This window comes from Hevea brasiliensis, chromosome 5 (assembly GCF_030052815.1).
Source record: "Hevea brasiliensis isolate MT/VB/25A 57/8 chromosome 5, ASM3005281v1, whole genome shotgun sequence".
NCBI classification, from domain to species: domain Eukaryota; kingdom Viridiplantae; phylum Streptophyta; class Magnoliopsida; order Malpighiales; family Euphorbiaceae; genus Hevea; species Hevea brasiliensis.
In genome coordinates this window covers 97,580,982-97,599,607 of record NC_079497.1, presented here as the reverse complement: position 1 = coordinate 97,599,607, position 18,626 = coordinate 97,580,982, and the positions used below count along the sequence as shown (strand labels likewise).

At 33.4% G+C, this 18,626-nt stretch overlaps 1 non-coding gene and 1 pseudogene across 1 annotated transcript; one reads left to right on the top strand and one right to left on the bottom strand.

The window, feature by feature from the left end:
* Nucleotides 1-8,270: 8,270 nt before the first annotated feature.
* On the bottom strand, nucleotides 8,271-8,377 carry LOC131180361 (small nucleolar RNA R71). Its single transcript, XR_009149137.1, has one exon. It is a non-coding gene; the product is annotated as a small nucleolar RNA R71 (small nucleolar RNA).
* Nucleotides 8,378-9,433: 1,056 nt separating this feature from the next.
* Nucleotides 9,434-10,183, top strand: LOC110648683 (uncharacterized; annotated as a pseudogene).
* Nucleotides 10,184-18,626: the final 8,443 nt, after the last annotated feature.

Sequence of the window (18,626 nt, the reverse complement as noted above, 5' to 3'; positions counted from 1 at the left end):
AAAAGTTATGTTGTTTTAATTATTTTGATATTTTGGACAGAATGGAGTTTGACAGTTGAAGTAGGGGATATTGGCAACCAAATTCAATTTTTAAAACTTAATATTTTGGCGAACTAAACTTTAGCAGTCGAACCTAGGTTTTTGAAAGTCTAAATAATGGGTTTTTAAGTGGTTAATAGCTATTTTTGTGTTTAATGCACCCCCAATAATCATTTTCTTACCAAAACTATAAATAGGGGTTATATATGACTGGAGAATAGTTACAACAACCATCCATTTGGGAATTTATTGATTTCTAAGTCTTTTTACTCTTTCTTTCTTTAGAACTTAAGCCTTTGCAATTAAATTCTGAAGTGCTTGTGTTTGAGCTATAATTTCTTCAGTTATGAGATTAAGAGTAAGGTTGTTAAGAGTATTTATTGTAGTAAGAGTGTTCTAGAGCATTAAATTGCTCTTGTGTGAAAAAGGGATTGTAAAAAGGCAAGGGTTTGCTTTTATGGGTTTCAATCTTCTCCCAAAGAAGATTAATAATGGAGTTAACTCTTAAAAAAGGCCTTAAGGAGAGAACATAGGCTTGGGATGGCCAAACCTTTATAAATTGATTTTGCATCATTCTTCTTCCTCCCTTCTTTGTGTTTAATTTTCTCAAAATCTTCTTAGCCTTCAAATTTTCAAGCAGAACCCAATTCATCCCCCCTCTTGGGTTGCTACAAGGGACAACAACAACAACAATAACAACAATAATAATAATAATAAAATTTATGCATTATTTAAAAGTTATGATAAAAATTATAAATTTAATTGTTAATCAAAATAAAAATTCATGAATTAGTAATAGATTATTAATACATTTATTTAAGTATTAAAATTTAATATTTAATATATATAATAATTTTTTTGATTAATATTGTAACATCTGAAATACCCAAGTATATGGAATACATACGAGTAATGAAATTTCTATGGATTAATTCTGTCTGTCAATCTATGTTATGGTAATTTAAAAAATGTTCTAAAATGTAACATTAGGGACTAAATACTAAGTGTTTGACCTTTTGTGAAATAATTAAAGTTATATTGTCTGGGAAAATAAATGAAAATAGGTTTGTGGAATTACTTAAAAAGAGCTTTAAAGAGTCTAGAGGCTTGGCCTCTTTTGACACTTAAATCTGGTGCCCTACTATATGTGCATCTGGTGACTTTGTTACATATGAATTTTGTAGTTTTGCCACTTTGGAAATTTTCCCTCTACTCTAACTTATTGCATATGGAACTCTTAACATGAAAGAATGAGAATGGCATTAATGAATCACCTAGTTGAATGTTGAAAATTTTAAGAAGGACACATTCTAAATTTAGAATGAAGAAATGGTAAGAATAGTCTACAAAAAATGTTAAGGCTAAATTAGGAAATTTCGTACTAAAAGTCTATCATATTATTTAGACAAAAGTAGTTATGAATTTATGTGTAAAACTAATAAAGATTACATTGAGTTAACCACTGATTTGACCAATATCAAATTTTGAATTTTTTTATCACTTAACAAATGGATTCTCAAAAATTACATTTTCAGATATTTTATCTTCAATGATATCTAAATAATGAATAGACAATAATGAATTAAGATATGGTGAAATTAGGTTGTAAGAACTTTGTAGTTGTTATTAGCTTCTTGGCTAATTATTTGTTCCCTTCGCATAGCTTCTTTTCATGATCAAACTTAATGGCTTAGTGATAATTATGAGGTTCATATGTAGAAGATGTATTAAGAATTAATGACTTATATGTGGGTGACAGTTTATTATAAGAAATATAATTTTGAATGGGATATGAAGTAATACATGAGGTAATATGTGAGGATGGTTTAGATTTAAGTTGCAGATGATAATCGTGAAAACAAGCAAGAAGTTTAGAGGGAACAACCTATGAATCAATGGTATGATATGGTAAAACAAGTGATATGGGTGAAGAATGCATATCTAAAGATGGACACTCATCAATTGGAATGGTGGACATAAAAAAAAATTTAATGGAAATAGTGGGCTAACTATAATCATTAGAAGGAAAAGACAATGAAGAATGTAAAAATTGGGATTCTAGGATGATTGGTGACACTTGATACATAATATTTTTTTATGGTTTTTATTTATGTTTATATTATCATTTTTAGTCTTTTAATTAATTTTTGTTAATACTTCTTAGAGTAATTAGTTTCAAATTTGTTTTCTTTCATTTAGTTAGTTTTTATTGTTTTGTCCTAGAATTGAGTAAAAGAGCATTTTGGTAATGAAAAGGGGGAAAAAGAAAAGTTGGAGGTTAGATTAAGTGTTCCAGGCAGTATATCTCACACCTTAGCCATGGGATCAAATTAAAGAAATCCCATAACGAAGCCATGAGAAGAGGAATTTTATGAAGAAAAATAAAGGCAGTACATCTCACGGCCTACTTGTGAGATTTAGACCAGGCGTACAACCTACTTGGAAAAAGTAGGGCTTAAAAGGGCAGATTGTTGGGAGTTTGATGGAGGACCTTGGTATCAACAATAGAGTTTTTATTCTCTTTATTTATTTTATTTTATGTTTTATTTTATTATCTTTTTAAGAGATGACGTTTGTTTTTAATTTGATAAATTTTGTTTTCGTTCTTGATATTATGAGTGGCTATATCTTTTAGCTAGGGATTTTGATATAGCTTAACTTAATGTTAATCTCAAGATTTTGATTTAGTTTTTCCTACTTTGCTATTAGTTATTATATTATGTTTAATGCTTTTTGGTATCTTGCCCAAATACTCAAATGATTTTTTAGATTTATAATCTATGTTTAGAAAGCAAGATTATAAATTTGATTTTACAGCAACTATCATAGGTTTTTAATTGAGAGTGGGAATTAAGTTTAATCCAATGGGGTTAGATCTTAATGCTGTAATTGATAGAATATCTCTAGGAAATAGGATGCATTAATTAGAAATTTAATGATGCTCGGAAGGAATTATTAAATGTATTTGATTTTTAACCCTTGCAAGAGTATTTAAATTTGATTATTAGACAAAATTGATTGAGATTAATTATTGGGTCAAGTGAAATCAACATCCCTGGCAACTTTTTAATTGGATTTAACCCCAAAGTTATTATTGAAAAGAAAATACCTCCTAGGGTGCAAAAATAGCAATTTTAAAATTTCAATCTCTAAGTATTTCATGCATCTCATGTAAGTTGATTTTTTTATTTCAAAATCACATATATCTTTGGTTATAACTCTTGTAACACAATTGCTATTAGCCTATTTGCCATTAAAAAACTATAACCATATCTAATATTAAGGTTTTTGGGATTTTACCTGAATAGGCGTGGAATCAATTCTAACACCAAATCCAAGAAGCAAAGACCTCTAGATGTCGGTCCTCTAGTCCGTCCATACGAACAACTTGATCAAAGCTTGAACCTTGTACCAAAATCCCTTTTAAGATCCCTCTTTTAGTATGGCCAACAATAGCACAAGAAGAGGATTTAGGTTTCTTTGGTTTTAACTTTATAGAAGAGTAGAGAAACAATTTCTCGAACTTTAATTTAAGAATAATAACTTCTAAGTTTTCTTGAATTAAACATAAGAAGAAGGAAGAAATTGTTTAGCTTGAGAGAAAATGCAGGAAACAGAAGATGAAATCTTCAAAGTTAACTTCCAAAAGAAGATGTTTTCCTTTTTATATTTTATGGATTCCTATATCCCTGAAGCATAAAGTAATCCCTAACATTTAAGGATTTGACCAAAAGCAAGGTGGCTCATACCATTTTTAGGAATCCCATATCTCTAAAGTTGTCTTCTAATCTCTAACATTTAGAGATTTCAATTCCCTAGAGTTAATTAGTGGAAGACCACTAATTATAACTAACTTTACAAGTGTTAACATCTAATTCACCAATTAGATGTGTTTTCAACCTTTAATTGTGTCACTTGTCAAGTTTGTATAAATTAGGGATTTGAACAAGTCATGCCACATTAGAGATTTCCATATTCCTAAAGTGTTATGAAATATTTAATAAGCCATTTTTACAATTTTCTCTCATGACTTCTCAAGCCATAATAGCCAAATAAATTCGTTTAACTCATTAATTAATTAAAATCTTTTAGTTAGTTGATCAAGCTTATATTTAAACACTTTAAATATTAGCTTAAATTCTTCCATTGTTGAATTTAATTTCAAGTAATACTAGAGACTTTGCGATCTAATTGCAAACTAAATTCATTAATTTAATTAATCAATTAAACTATTTAATTAATTAATCAAATTAATTATGTGTTGATCATTTTGTTCTTATGTGTGTGACTTTTTAGGTTCATAAGTAATTGGCAATGAGCATAATATTAATTCTTTAATATTATTGGAACTCTTTCCATACTAAGAGTAAAATTTTCTTTTTACTCTTAGTTTTCTTAAATCATGGTTAACACCTAATATAGTATACCATGACTTCCCAACTAGTGATGAATTAATTCATTCCTTAAATTTTGAACCATGATCATAAATACCATGCACTAAAATCTTTCTGTTACATAATCCCAATTCCAACTATTGTCATGGTTTATGTCAAACCCTAATTGCTTGGAATCATATGTCCTCATCTTAATTCTAATTCATGATTAATAAGACTTTTCAATCAAAAACTCTTTTCTGATTTAGTCTATCTGTCCTGGCTAGAAACTTTATTTATCAAGAATAATTTAGATAGGCATAGGATTTTATCCTTATTTACTCAGGGCAACAGACCCCATCTTGGCTAAACACCTATCTTCATATATAACTAGTTAACACCAGCACACACTCGTATACCCATACCTAGTACAAGTATGTAAGCGGTATCAAACTCAAACAACCTATATGCAAGATAATCATATTATCTCACATCAAAGGATTATGCAATCTTATGATCTAGATGACTATGTATTAACAAGAGTGAACTCCATGTACAAGTCATCTTTGTGTCACTAGTTCCACCTACTTATCTTATAAGTGCTTACTTTGTTTATTATATGGCATGAGACTCGCCATTCCATCTTATTAATATCTCATACTAATCCATGAAAACAAACATAGGTGACATTCTATATGGTTAAATCATACTCAATGAGGTATTCTCTACTGTGAAGCATAATTTATAGCACTTGTGTTGAATTGTTCTGTCACTCATATTTTTAACATTTTAAGAATGGAACATTTAATAAGATGCTAAAGGATATTTTCAATTAAATTTAAACCATTTAAATTAAATGAAAAGGTATTTGCCATTAATTGGGAATTAATATTTACAAGATACAAATTACAAGTTATGCTCTAGGGTATACTACTAACAATTATTGCCCTTATTAGTTAATTTTCAATTGTAGTTAATTTTATTTTTAGCTAATTTTAATTTCTTAAATTTTATTCATTTTGATCTTCTAGATATTAGTAAAATTGAGACCAATTTTGGTAATTAAAGATAATTCTCGTGGAAATGATACTTTTACTCACTCTATATTACTTGTGTGATTTTGTGCACTTGTGGATGCGTAACAATTTTTTTGCGCCATTTCCAGGGATTGACTCTTTAATATAAAAATAGTTGATTTTATTAGTAATCTAGGCATTTTTACTTTATTGCTTTTAAATTTTGTGTTTATCTTGTGGTTATTTGTAAGTAGTTTATGAGGAAATTGGTTGACTCAATTTCATTGCAATTTGATCTTGAAATTGATAGACCTTGTAAAGGATAGAAAACAAGCTAGAGAAAGCAAAAAGGTAGAAGAGGTCACTAGGATGACATTAATCCAAGGGTTACAATTGAGGAAGTAATGGATGATGAGGAGGCACAAGTTCCAAGGCCATCACAAAGGGTTTTACGAGATTATATTAGGCCAACAGTGCTAGGAGATTATGAAATTAAGGCAAATTAATTTTCAATGTGAGAATGTACCAGTTACATGATTAGAGCATGCTTGGGTCTTTTTTCATATTCCTTCTCTTTTATATACATAGAAAAGGAAAAAAGTGATACTCTTATATTATATAGATGTTTTTAAGCACATTTGTTAAACATTTCATAGCATTTAGATAGGTAATTTTATGCACAATCACTAAATTCATTAACATTTATAAATTTCATCACTCTGCACTGAATTCTATGTTTTCTGCATATCTCCAGGTGTTTTGAAGAAGTTCCAAAGCTTAGGAGTAAAGAAGGAGGCTTGGAAAGACTCAAGATAAAAAAAAGATTATTGCTGATACAAAGTACATAGGTCGTGTAACTAAACCATAGAACCGTGTAACTTGTTGCCAAAAAGAAACCAAAGAAGTCAGAGAAGAAACACAATACACGGGCCGTGTAACAAGACCTGTGCAACCTCCCGAGACCCGTGTAAGATTCTGCCTGAAAAAGCTCAAAGAGTTCCTAGAAGAGCAAAAGTACACGGGCCGTGTAATCAGACCCGTGTAACCAATTGAGGCCTGTGTAAACTCCTGCCCCGACACAAGATGCAAACTTTAAGCTCCAGTAAGTTAAATAGCCCTGGGCCATGTAGTGACACACGGACCATGTATCAGTCGACAGCCAGTTTCCTGATTAGGGTTCCAGCTCTAGTTCTTACAGAGAGAAGAGACTTCTAATGCTTCGGGGACTCTAAAACCTAACCCTAGATTATTCAATATAAATAGAAGCAGCAGAAAACATAAAGAGGATCCGAAGTATGTCAATAGCATCTTCATTATTCTCTCCAAGTCGTCTAGAAGAATAGTGCATTAGCATCAAGGAGGAGTCCTCAACCGAAGTTCCACAAGATCAAAGCTGCAGATTCTCTTTGGTTCTTTTGTTCTATTTCTCTAGGTTGTTTTAATGTTCTTTTATTTCATTTTTATTATGTTTGCTTACCTCACCATGAGTGAGTAGTTTCTATATTCTAGAATTAGGAGAGTAACGCTTGTAATCATTATTATGGACAAATATTGAGTTTTATTTATTAGATTTGAGTTTTATTCTTTGATTCAATTTCTTGTGTTCTTAATACATGCTATGTTTTGGTACCCACGTAGCCATGATCTAAGATACTAATTGAAGAACTGAAAGGTGAAGATTGGTATTAGAAAATCAAGATTTTGAACTTAGGAAATCTGACATAGAGATAGGCTGATGACCTTTGTGGAGTTCCATAATTAATCATAGATCTTAATGGGTTTCTATTAGGACTAATCACCAACGAAAGTAGGGTTTAGCTCTAATTGAGACACATCTTAAGTGCCTTGAGAGAGGACCTAGGATACCTTAGGATTAATTTTCATTAAAGCAACAATCCTTAATCCAATGAATAGACAAGATTACATCCATAATAAGGTTAAAGTATGAAATCTTTATTCTGGAATTATTTTAAATAGATTGTTTTAAATTCACTAGCCTTCTAGTCTTTGGTATTCAAAATAGATCAATTTCACTCTCCTATTTTATTCGGTAGCCTAGACAGTTAAAATCACTGTGTAGTTTGGTACTTAGTAATTAAATTCCTCATGGGATGATACTCTACTCACTACTTTATTACTTGTTAGTGATCCGCGCACTTGCGGGATTAAAAAACCAGCAAACAAGTTTTTGGCGCCATTGCCGGGGAATTTAACTTTAGTAATATTAGGCGATAGACAATTTAGCTGATTTAGGCATTTGCATTTACTATTTAATTTTGCTTAATTTGTTTTTATTCTTTTATTTTCTCTCAGGTATTTGGTTTGGTGCATGACCAAAACAAAGCCAGAGGAAGAAGTTTTGGACTTGGATCCCGAGATAGATAGGACTCTAAGAACCATCAGGAGAGAAAGGAAACGCCAAGAACAAGACCAAGGAAATCCAGAAATTCCAATCAAGGCCGATAATAACAATAGGCCAAGACTCTTGAGGGACTACGGAGCTCCATCTATACAAGGATTCCAACCCAGTGTTACAAGACCCATAATGGAGGCTAACAATTTTGAATTAAAACCGGCATGGCTCCAGATGATCCAACATACCTAGTTTGAAGGGTCACCAATAGAAGACCCATATTACCACCTCTAGTGCTTTCTTGCCCTACGTGACACATTCAAGATGAATAGAGTCTCTGATCAAGCTATAAGACTCAGAGCATTCCCATTCTCCCTTCGAGATAGAGCAAGGAATTGGTTACTTTCTCAAACAGCTAGAATATTCACACTTGGGAAGACCTCTCACAAGCTTTTCTAGTAAGGTATTTCCCACCTGCAAAAAATTGCAAAGTTGAGGATTGAACTCAACACCTTTAGGCAAATGGAAGGTGAATCACTCTATGATGCATGGGAGAGATATAAAGAATTAAGGAGAGAATGTCCACACCATGGCATTGAGGATTGGATCCTGGTTCGGAACTTCTATAATGGGCTGCTGCCCTCTATAAGGTGATATAATGGAGAAAACAATAGAACAAGCACTTGAACTTCTGGAGAGGGTTGTGTATCACAACTACAAGTAGTCAAATGAAAGGGGAAATACAAGGAGGATAGTAGGGATCTTAGAAGTGGATGCCCTAAGCATGATAAATGCTCAATTTGACCAGCTCACAAAAAAGCTTGATAGAATGCAAGCCAATGCTATAGGGATGAATAACCAACACTGCGACAACTATGGAGGAGGATGAATGACTTCAGAATGCATCAACAATTATAATGAAACCTCCATGGAACAACTAAACTATGTGAATAATAGAGGAAACTTCAACCAAAGGTAGCTCAATAATCCATACTCAAACACCTACAACCCTGGATAGAGGAACCACCCTAACTTGCAGAATCAGCCCATGAACAAGCAGTAAGGGTACAGACCACTAGCACCCTCAGGATTTCATAATAGAGGACAAAACCTTGCACAACCACTGCCAACTCACCAACCTCAACAGCCTGAATCGAAGTTGACTGTGGAATCCATGATGGAGGGCTTCCTAGCAGCCCAACAATAGCAAAATGAAATGATAAAGCAGTTAGCTTCTAGAATGGACCAACTAGCCACCCACAACAAGATGCTTAAAAACCAAATTGCTCAGCAGGCGAGTTTTTCAAGCAAGGTTGCTGGTAAATTGCCAAGTCAACTAGAGATAAACCCTAAAGAACACTGTAAGGCGGTTAACTTGAGGAGTGACATTAGAGAACCAATAATTAGAGGAAAAATCAATTGAATAGACCTCTGATGAATCTGACAGCCAAATAGAGGAGAAAGAAGAAGAAGCTAAAAAGGAGCGAGAGGAGGAAATAAGGAAGAACAAGAAGTTACCAGAGCCGTACCAACCTCCTTTACCAAAACCCCAGAGATTCCAAAATGTTAAACTGGATAAGTAGTTTGGAAAGTTTTTAGAAGTTTTGAAGAAATTTTACATTAACATTCCTTTCACAGAAGCACTTTCTCAGATGCCATCCTACATTAAGTTCCTTAAAGAGATTCTATCAAAGAAAAGAAAGCTGGAGGACTATGAGACTATTGCTCTTACAAAGGAATGCAGTGCCATACTACAAAACAAACTACCATAGAAGCTGAAGGATCCAGGAAGCTTCTCCATACCTTGTCTTATTGGTAACATGACTATAGACAAGGCACTCTGTGATATAGGTGCAAGTGTAAGTTTAATGCCTCTGTCGATAAGTAAGAGGCTAGATGTAAGAGAGCTTAAACCTATAACAATTTCACTGCAACTGGCTGATCGGTCTGTAAAGTATCCTGTAGGCATCCTAGAAAACATCCTCATCAAGGTGGGAAAGTTCTTTATCCTAGTTGATTTTGTTGTACTGGAAATAGAGGAGGACGTTCAAATTCCTATCATCCTAGGAAGACCTTTCCTGGCAACTGTCAGAGCTATCATAGATATTAAAAATGGGTAGTTAACTCTCAAGGTAGGAGATGAAGAAGTGGAATTCAACCTGTTCAGAATAATGAAGCACGAACTTGAACTTGATGAATGCTTAAAGGTTGATATAATTGACAAGCAAGTTGAAGAGGAATTTTATAAAGCACATCCCAAAGATCCTCTTGAAGCATGCATTGTGCACAGTCACACAGCAGAGAATGAGAGCACAAAAATTGTAGCTTGTGCGCAATCTTTAACAGCTAATCCACCCCTACCTTTAGCTCAAGCTTTCAAGATAGAAGAGCTAAAGGAATAACAACCCAAAAGCAAGATGCAGGAAAACATCAAACAAGTAGAACTGAAACCTCTCCCCTCCATGCTAAGGTACACATTCTTGGACTCTAATTCTAAATATCTTGTTATTATCAATGTTAGCCTATCTGAAATAGAAGAGAAAAAATTATTAAAGGTACTTAGGACCTATAGCAAGGCTATAGGGTATAAAATAGAAGACCTGAGAGGGATTAGTCCTTCAATTTGCATGCACAGGATACCTATGGAGGAAAATAATAAACCCACTATTGAACATCAAAGGAGACTTAACCCAAACATGAAAGAAGTAGTAAAGAAAGAAATTCTGAAACTATTTAATGCATGTATTTTATACTCAATTTCTGATAGTAAATGTGTTAGTTCAGTATATGTAGTGCCTAAGAAGGGTGGGACAACTGTCATTCAAAATAAAAAAAAATGAACTAATCCCTACTAGGGTGGTCACTGATTGGCGCATGTGCATATATTATAGGAAATTGAATAGTGCCACCAGAAAAGACCATTTTCCTCTTCCTTTAGTAAAACATTCCTACTTTTATTATCTAGATGGGTATTCAGGATTTTTTCAAATTCCTATTCACTCAAAAGACCAGGAAAAGATTACATTCACATGTCCTTATAGAACCTTTGCATATAGAAGAATGCCTTTTGGTCTATAAAACTCCCATTGGAATAACACACTTCCGCCTGGTTTATGGAAAATCCTGCCACCTCCTCGTCAAACTTGAACACAAGGCCTATTGGGCAATCCAAACCCTAAACTTTGACTTAAAGGCGACTGGTGAAAAAAGGCTTTTACAGCTCAATGAGCTAGAAGAAATCAGATAGGATGCCTATGAGAATGCTAGGATCTTCAAAGACAAGACCAAAGGAAGGATTTACCCAATCCTACAGCACCCCTCCACCTCTAAAATGAAGCTGAAGAACAGTCCAGCTAATGACTATAAACAAGCGCTCTTTGGGAGGCAACCCAAAACACTTTTGTAACCTTTCTTTTTGATTTTCATTATTTTACTTTATATTCTTTAATTTTTGAAGGTACCCCAAATCACAATTCTATAAAGCCAAGGAACTAAAAGTAAGGGAGGAGTGGAGACATTAAGTCAAAACCACGCAAGAGGAAATTGCACAAAATCGGGGAAGTAACTTTGTTGCTAATTTTTTATATTTATTTCATTCATAATGGTAGAAAATGTTAGCATAAAATTTTCACACAAAGAGAAAAGGAGAGCTAGAAACTTACACGGGCCTTATATAAGTTTTACACGCCCCGTGTGACATCCTGGAACCCCGGAACTGCACCTGTATAAGCTCTAGAAACTTACACTGGTTGACTCCGTGTAATGTTACATGCCTAATGCTTCATAAATGGAGAGAAAATTTGGAGTTTAAGGGAGACAAAGAGTTACACAGGTCCCAAAATATATTTACACGGGCCGTGTAACTTAAATGTCAAAGCAACTTGCGAACAAAAAATTACAAGAGTCCCTAAACATATTTACACGAGCCATGTAATTTGGCAAAGAATGGAATTTTCGGATAGATAATTACACAGGTTTGAGGACTAAGACTCATGTAGTGATACGCGATCCGTGTATCATGTCGCAGATACAATACCTTGGGGCGCAAAATGAATGAAAAAGTAGGGATAAACGACCCTTTAAATCCTCCTGACACCCCTTCAACTCCCATTTTTCCTCTCCACTCATCTTTTTCTTTAAAAACCTCTCAAATCTTCTCTCCCCTTACCAAACCCTAGCTTTTCCTTCTCCTAAAAACACCAATGGCACCTACAAAATGCCCTGCACGAAGAATGGGTCTTCCTCAAGGCAAGGAGGACATTCCTCACGGTCACCTCCCCAGCCATCACCCCAGCGCCCAAGAATGAGATAAGCCACTGTTAGTAGTATGCCCTAGAGCATATCATTTTTTATGTATCTAGTACATATTTTATTAATAAAAGGCAATTTCACTTTTTCGTTTACATAATGTATTTATGTGTAATAGAAAAAGTCTATTGATATTTTGTTAGAAATTCAATTCTTAAGTTGTTAAGAATATAAGTGACAGTATTTCTAGCATAAAGTATCATAAATTAGTTCACAATCGAGGATACTTCACAATAAGGACATGACTTATCCAAAAAGATTGTAATCATGTTTGTTCCCAAGTTATTTATATGAGATATAAATAACTTGGAATTGTGAGTCTCATGCCATATAACAAACATGATAGGCACTTATATATGATAAGTAGGCCGAACTAGTGACACTTATGACAAGCACGTGGAGTTTACTCTTGTCAATGCATTATCATAAATCATATCAGTGCATGTAATCTTTAGAGCTGAGATAACACAATTATCTTGTATATAGGTGGTTTGAGTTTGATACTGCTTTCATACTTGTACTGTGTATGGGTATATGGGCATCTGTTGGCTCCTACTAGTTATATATGGAGATAGGTGTTGATCAAGATGGAATCTGTTACCCTAAGTAAATAGGGATAAAATCCTATATTCATCTAATTGTTCTTGATGTTTCAAGTTCCTGGCCAGGACAGACAGATTTAATCAGAAAAGAGTTTCTGATAAGAAAATGTTATTAATCAAGAACTGGAATTAAAAGAAAACATAATGTTCATAGCAATTGGAGTTTGATATTAACCATGGCTCCGACTGGAATTGGGATTTTGTAATAGAAAGATTCTAGTGTATGGTAATATATGTTTATAGGTTCATTTAAGGTATTCCTTATTACTGATTGAGTGGCCATGGTATGCTATGCTAGGTGTTAACCATGGTCTATGAGGTGCCTAAAATGATTTAGAAAAATCATTTATGGTAAGAAAGAGTTCTGATGATATTAAGAGTTGATATCATATCTCATTGCCAATTAGTAATGAGCCTAGTGAGTCACACGCATACACAAGTTAATCACCAAGTTAAATGTGATTTAATTGATTAATTAAATAGATTTGGTTTGCAATAAGATTACAAAGTCCCTAGCATGGCTTGAAATCAAATCTAGGTTATTGGATGTATAGTACAAGTTAAATTTATATTTAAAGTGTTTAAATATGAATTTAATTATGAGAAACTAATTAATAGAGATTAATTAATTAATTTCACAAGGTGATATGTGACACCATGAGATGGTGACACATGGCACCATGCAAGTTTGCCATTTGTCTTCCTATCATGCAAGGTGATCAAAGTCAAGATTAAATATAGCTTTGACATTTGGCTTAATGTGATTAGGTCAGTTAAAAATAAGATGCAATTAAGTAATGACATGTGGCAAGGGTTTTAAGTGATGACCTAATTATAAAAGGGAAAAGAAAGAAAAATAAAATACACTCATTTTTTTTTTCAAAAGAGGTGATGCCACCTATAGTGCATACTTCTCCCCTTCTTCTTATTCTCTCATCAAATCGAAGAGAATTGCCCAAATTCCTTTGAAATTAAAATTGCTAGAAATTGTTTCTAGTGTCCTATACACATCTACAACCACTCTAAAGGCAAATCCCTAATTTCTAATTGGTTGGCAAGGCTTGAGAAGCTAGTTTAGGGTCTGCCATTAGTGATCTTGGTGTGGACCAGCTAGAGAGATAACTCTTAGGGTTCTAGGTGCTTCATAAAGGTACCAATTACATCTACAGTGCATCAAAAGGTTAGTGCATATATTATTCTTATGATCTAGGGTTCTAATGAATTAATTTGTTAATTCAAAAATCTTAAATGGCAAATGTAAATCCTAATACATATTAAAAGTATTTTAATATGCAATTGAACATTGAAATCAATTAAGCACATAATGGATATGGCATAATGCATGAAACCCTAGAAGAAAAATTTTGAATTCAATGTTCTAATTCACCTACCAACATGCTTCTGCTCCTTCAATTGGATTTATTTCTTTTATTTTTCTTTGGGTTGTAAATTAATTAATTTATTTTGGTGGCATGTATTATAAGTGTTGTAATAATTTTTGGGTTGTAATTTCATTTATTTGAGGGCTTTAAAGTCCATGCTCTTGTAAATTTGCCTTGGTATGCCAAGGATTACTATATAATTGGATTGCAAGAAGATCAAGGAGGTCAAGAGGATTGGTGGGACCAGTGAGAGATATTCAAGATCAAATGTTGATTATGTACTCCTTCAGCAACTCTTGTAAAATTAATGAATGAAATGCACCTAGAATGCTCTGATTCAATTCTTGGTGGCTCAGGATTGAATCCCTTAGAAAGTCCATGATTATACCCTATTTATTGCTTATCCATGTATGTATGAGATGTATGGGAATGTATGCAAGTATATGATATATGCATGCCAAATGGATAATATGCAAAGTGAGACCATAATAGTAATTAAGCCGACCACTAAATCTTCCAAACAAATGATTAAGTTGGAAATGGTATAATTAATGTAATTATATCATGGGCCCTCCATTGAGGTAATTATTTTAAGAAATTTTAAATACTTACATGTGATGCATTTAATTTAAGAGATTTTCTTAAGAATAATTGTTAAGCATGAGATGTTGTAAGTATGTAAATAAGTTGATGGCCAATAATGGATGTGCTTGAGGACATTAAATTTATTTGAATGTTTGCTGGCTTAATGGGATCAACTTAACTAATGCAAGATAAATCAATAATGGATGTGCATGAGATTTTGAGCATTAGGGGCTAGATAAATGATTGAACCTCACATGAGATATGATGGGCAAGGAGTTGCTCACTTATAGTTTATTGTAATTCCAATAATGGATGTGCCTGAGGATGATCAATAAGACTATAAGAATTCAATCACCCACTAGAAATCCATCCAACTAGGATTTCCATTTCCTATTTTGGAAGTGTAGGATTTGTAAAGTTAGCAGGAGGACCAATTTAATTAAAAGACCATTATCATTTTGGTTAATTACTTGATACATTTACTAATTAATCTAGTTATTTTCTATAGTTAATTTTCTGGTAATGATAAGCACACAACAACCACCACCATGCAATATCCTTGCGAGCACACTTGATTACAATAGGTTGACGGGACCTAATCTTTCTAATTGGCTCAAAAATTTGATACTTGTCTTGAACTTAGAACGTATTGGACATGTTCTAGACTTAAAGGTTCCTGGTCCCTTACCTCCAGAGGCCACTCAAGAGGAACATAAAACTTTGGACAAGTGGAAGGATCATGATATGAGAGCCAAGTGTTACATGATTGCTTCTATGAGTAATGAGTTACAGAAGCAGCATGAGAACATACAGAGTGCAAGTGAGATCCTCCATCACCTACAAGAGTTATATGGTGAGCATAGCAGAAATGCTAGGTATGAGATATCTAGACAGCTATTTCGAATGAGGATGTCTGAGAGACAGAATCTTGGGGATCATGTCCACAAGATGATTCAGCTTATAGAACAGCTAGAACATCTTGACTTTCACATGGATTTCCAACTATAGAAGGATTTGATCCTTCAGTCCCTAAGTCATTTGGGAATTTTGTGACAAATTTCCATATGACTAAACAGGAATACACATTGGTTGGTTTACTCAACATGTTGGTTATTGCCTAAAAGAATATGCCAGGCAATAAAGGAAAAGAGTTAGCTTTGATTGCATCTTCTTTTGCTAGAAAGTCCAATAAGAAGAAAGGCAACAAGAATAAAAAACCTAAAATTCCTGGACCTTCTAAGAAGATAGCCAAAAAAAAGGGGAAGACTAAAGCTGATGGAGGCAAAGGAAAGTGTTTCTACTGCCAGAGGGATGGGCACTGGAAAAGGAATTGCCTAGAGTATCTTGCTTCTTTAAAGGACAAGAAGGATACACCTTCAAAAGGCATGTCTATATCTTATTATTTAGATGCTGATGATACTCATAGTTCATCTACAGCTTGGGTATTAGATACTGGTGCTATTTCTCACATTTCTTATGATATGCAGGAACTAGAAAACAGTAGAAGCTTGCATGCTTGAGATGTTAGACTCCGAATTGGCAATGGCTCAACTGTTGAAGCTTTAGCCATAGGATCTAAATCTTTTTACATGTGTGGACATGTTTTGTGTTTGAATAATATTTTTTATGTACCTGATGCTTTTAAGAGCATCATTTCTATATCTAGTTTGACTAGAGACGGTTATGAATTTTAGTTTACAAATGATGTTTATATTTATTTTGGAAATAAATATGTTGGCTCAGGTTATATACATGATGGTATTTATTATTTGGATAATAATGATAAACACAAATTGAATGCGAGCAATCTAAATGAATGCAATGCCATGATGAAAATCAACTCAAGTTCAAAATATCTTTGGTACTTAAGATTGGGTCATGTTGCAGAAGATAGGATTGCAAAGCTAGAGAAAATGGGGATTTTATCCTCATTGGGTTCTGAACCTACTTCAACTTGTGAATCCTGCCTTCAGGGTAAAATGACTAGATCACCCTTTGTTGGACAAGGATTAAGAGCTGAAAATATTTTGGAGCTAATACATAGTGATTTATGTGGTCCATTTAAGGAAATGGCTAAAGATGGTTTTCATTACTTTATTACCTTTACTGATGATAAATCAAGGTTTGGGTATTTGTATTTTATGAAATACAAACATGAATCCTTTGAAAAGTTCAAAGAATTTAAATCTGAAGTAGAAAATCAGACAGGAAAAGGTATTAAAACTCTTCTATTAGATCGAGGAGGTGAATACTTGAGTACTGAATTTGATGAATATTTGAAAGAGCATGGCATTACTTCCCAGCTGACTCCTCCAGGAACACCACAGCTGAATGGTGTATCTGAAAGGAGAAATCGTACCTTATTAGATATGGTACACAATATGATGAGCTATACTGATATGCTGGTCTCCTTTTGGGGATTTGCATTAGAATCAGCTTTGCATATTCTAAATAGGATTCCATCAAAATCAATTTCTTCCACACCTTATAAGATATGGCATGGAAGAAAATCGAGTCTTAAGTATGTTAAGATTTGGGGTTGTGCAACTTATATCAAAAAGTTGAACACTGATAAGTTGGAAACTAGATCAGAGAAAGGTTGATTTGTTGGATATCCAAAAGAAAGTTTTGGATATTATTTTTATTTGCTTACATCATAAAAAGTTGTGGTAAGAAGAGATGCCATATTTCTAGAACAATAGTTTGTTCAAGAAGGAGGCAAAGGAAGGCAAATAGAGTTAAAATTGGAGAATTCTGACCAACCAACAGATCAAATGGATATAGATCCATCTAGTCAACCTACACTTATTGATGAAACATCTACAGTAATTCCTCGCAGATCAATCAGGATATCTCACCCACCAGTGAGATATGATTTTCTTCATGAAGATGAACAAGAGTTCTTTGTTCAAGAAGAAATATATCATGTAGATTATCCACTTACCTATGAAGAAGCTATATCATATATATAGCTTCTTCAAAATGGATTGAAGCTATGAAATCCGAAATTGATTCCATGTATAAGAATCAAGTTTGAGATCTTGTTGACCCATCTGAAGGTGTTGGACCTATAAGGAATAAATGAGTTTTCAAGAAGAAAATTGATTCTGATGGAAAGGCAGAGACCTATAAAGTAAGGCTAGTTGCGAAAGGGTTTCGCCAAAGGCAAGGAATCGACTATGAGGAGACTTTCTCGCCTGTTGCCATGCTTAAATCAATTAGGATTTTATTAGCAATAACTGCAAACTATGATTATGAGATTTGGCAGATGGATGTCAAAACAGCTTTTCTCAATGGATACATTGAAGAAAACATTTTCATGGAATGACCTAGGGGTTTTGAATCCAAAGATGGTTCCAAAATGTGCAAACTAAAGCGATCCATTTATGGGTGAAAACAAGCTTCGAGGAGTTGGAACATTCGTTTTGATGAAGCCGTTAAGTCATTTCGTTTTATTAAAAATGAGGATGAACCATGTGCATATAAGAAGGTTAGTGACAGTGCTTGTCACATCTTACCCCTCTGTAAGGCATAACATGATCCCGTAGAATACCTAATGAACTATCGAAATTCACCTACCGATAATTCATTAAGTATACTACAAGGGATTTTAAAACCATTTTCTTACATTTTGGAATTGGTGAGCATTTTGGTAAGAATTAAAACATCTACTTGAAGTTTCAAAATTAGTAAAAATTTTTGTCCATTTTATTTTTCCGCAAATTTTATAAAAATTTTGGCAGAGTGCCGTCTGCATTTTGAGAAAACAATTCTTTAAAAACCTGTGAAAAACACTTCCAATAAATTTTTCACAACTCCCAATCTCCAAATAATCTTAATTCAATACAATACAGTTCCACAATCCAATTAAAGTTTATCATCTCAAAATATTTCATTCACATTGTATTCAGAATTTAATTTACATATACAGGTCTTAATTTACAAAAAGAAAATCCAAAATAATATCA